General features: G+C 31.4%; 1 non-coding gene across 1 annotated transcript; it reads left to right on the top strand.

The window, feature by feature from the left end:
* Positions 1-2678: 2678 nt before the first annotated feature.
* Positions 2679-2760, top strand: TRNAS-GCU (transfer RNA serine (anticodon GCU)). Its single transcript has one exon. It is a non-coding gene; the product is annotated as a tRNA-Ser (tRNA).
* Positions 2761-3180: the final 420 nt, after the last annotated feature.

The following is a 3180-nucleotide window of genomic DNA, read 5'->3' on the forward strand; positions in this document are numbered from 1 at the left end:
TTGTGCATTGTGAAAGGCTGACACTAGCATTATCGACAAAATCAAGAAAAACTGCTGCGTTGGTTTGGACATGCGGAGCGAACAGACGGTGAAAGAACGGCAAAAAGTATTTACGATGCGAATGTTGGCGGATGCAGAAAACGAGGAAGATCGAGAAATTATAGCTTGACTGAATGTAACAAATACTTGTAAACGGACATGTCAAAAGCCGGAATAATCGGCGCACGTGCATGAGAAGATGTATCAGTGTAGAGGAAGTAAAGTCTGTATGCAGACGGAGAGATTGGCGTACTATCCTCTCTGCCTACCCCTACATAGAAACAGCATGATGACGTTTTGTTTTTACACGTTTTTAAAAGATAAAGAAATAAAAATGATTATTTTTGTAATATGTAAAATAATCTTGTCACTATGTACTCGTATAGTATATACTAGCGAATTTTAGCATTGGTTAGATTTTAACTATCGTATTTTGGGTATTCTAAGTATTGTTTTCGGTATCTGATTTACTGAAATAGATCTATTTGTTTTAATTATTAGTTTCTTATTTATTAATTCTAAAAACTTAACATTTGATTTAAAGGGTTAGTGCGAACATTTAATTTTGAATTGCACAATTTAATTCAAATAACTTAATTTTGCCAATTTTCGCCAGTTTTTTCTTCGCAAATAAATCCCGAGAATCAGGGATATTATTTATTTATTCGTTTACAACAAAAAATGGATTAACATACGTGGACACCGGTCAAGACTGCCAAACTCCGAGTTAATATATTTTTTAATAAAGGCAAACAACTCCACCTTATCACTTGGCAGCCCTGTAGCAGAAGGTTTACCACCTTATATATTTATTATATCTAATTTTTTGGAAATAAATGTTTTTATTTGTTTTAAAAACCTCCATAAATAGCTGAATTATTTCCAAAATCAGTAATTGTTTTGACATTCTTTGGGCTAGGTACCTCTTGCCAGAGCGTGGCCGTACTCCCCTTAGGCAAGGTATGTTGTATGTAGAAATTGTCAATATTTTCGACAGTCTGATTCGCCATTGCTAATACGCCTGTGAGGGTGGGAACTTAGAACAAATAATGAAATACCCTTAGGTGTTATAAAGTTTATTGGAACTCTTAAAAACATCGTACCCTTACTGACAGTTTAAAGTGTAATAAATTGTTTAACAAAGATAAAATTTGGAGTAAATATTGTTCAAAGTTTTTATTCAGTAGGCAATATTTTTTAAATTATAAATGATAATTTTTTTAATGCTAGGCATATCTAATACTTTTCAAAAGACAAAAAAAATCAATGAAAAAAAAAGGTTTTTAGGCAAACAAATGAACAAACAATCACTCCATTTCCCATAGGGGTAGGCAGAGAATATAAAACGCTATATCACTCTGTCTTTGCAGACCAATATCGATTCCTCTACATTCATACATATTCTCACAAACGCGTGGGGATTATTCTGAATTTCGACATGTCCATCTTCAAATATTTGTTGAATTTGGTCACGGTATGTGGTCTTGGTCTTCCTCGTTTTCTGCGTCCACCAAAATTCGAATCAAAAATAATTTTAGCCGTTATTTTGCTGTCCATTCGCTCTACATGTCTAAACTAACGCATACTCCTTTCTTGATTTGTGAAATAGTCATGAAATAACACAATCTTGACATTTGAGTACCTATCGTGCACAGTTTTAGCACACATTCACCTGAGAGATCGCATTTCGAAATCATTCAGCTTACTTTCATCCTTGTTTTTCGTATTTAATATTTATTTTTATTTTTATTATTAATAAAACATATAATGCATTAACAAAATATCATACTCCCTGGAGTTAAAAGAAAATTCATTTGGGACGGTACATAAAAAGAAAACATCTCTGTGACAATAGATACTATCAGTTAATACAATCCAAAATAATAAGAAAACATAAAACATAGTATTATACTCACTTTAAATTACATAACTATCTAATTATATTAAATGTAACAAATGTATCAAAAATAAATGTAAATAAATAAAATAAATAATTAACTAACACAATACTTTACACTCAAAGGTCGGCACTAGTATTCCTTGTCAGTGTATTAAAAACTACCTGTAATTCGGGAGGTACATAGGACACTGCATTGGTATACCAATCGCAGTGTATCTTGATCATTTTTGTTACATGAAGGTGAGATGATCAGTATTACACTTCAGGTACCAGTCCAGGGATCATGAAATATTATAAAGTAAAAACAACAAACCTCTTCGACTAGATAATTGGAATTATTTGTTAACCTTTACTAATACATATTTTTTTATAAGATGGTTGGAATAAATTGTCACATATCACACGACATTAAGCCCACTACAAAAAACGTGTTTTAAAAGTTAAGACGAATAAAAAAACAATTCTTCCTAGATCTTTATCATCAAAATTTTTAGTACCTATACTGTCTACATTCTACCTGTGTACTTTATTTATTATATTTGTAGAGAAAACAAAGACTATAAGAAGAAGGAATAATGCGAATATCTTTTTGTCTATTCAATATTCAGTGGCCTCATTAAAAGTCACGATTTCATCGATCTCATTACGTTTGTATAATCAGTTGGTATTACGTCATAGGTTAGAACGTTTTGCTCATCTTTTGATAAAATAATCACCTAATTTGGCGCGTCGCTTATCAGACGAGGTGGCCGAGTGGTTAAGGCGTTGGACTGCTAATCCAATGTGCTCTGCACGCGTGGGTTCGAATCCCATCCTCGTCGGGAATACACTTTTGATAGTTTTGTTAGACAAAAACTAATATAATAAATAGTTTAAATATTTACACATTCAACAAAAGGTCGCTCACTGAATTCAAGAAAGCAATGTTATGTTATTTTTATTTTATGCGATTAGTAATTATGCACATAAGTCGTATTTATGTAAGGAGTTTTTAAAAGCGTAAAGTAGATATTTCAAACTATATCTTTCGTTATTTACCTTAATCAGTTTTTTAAATTACCCGTGTGAAATGAAAAAAGCAGATCTGTAATTTAATTTAATTTAAGGTAATTCTGCATGAGTGTTTTTGACTTGAAGGCTCAGGTAAAAGCCTTGAAAAATGAACTTTTCATTACTGTAATTCAATTCAATTAAATTTATTTATTAAAAAATAACATAGATATTACAAACATACTTTACAA

This window comes from Micrasema longulum, unplaced genomic scaffold, assembly GCF_059751315.1.
Source record: "Micrasema longulum isolate JH-2025_06_02 unplaced genomic scaffold, ASM5975131v1 h1tg001802l, whole genome shotgun sequence".
Lineage (NCBI taxonomy): Eukaryota > Metazoa > Arthropoda > Insecta > Trichoptera > Brachycentridae > Micrasema > Micrasema longulum.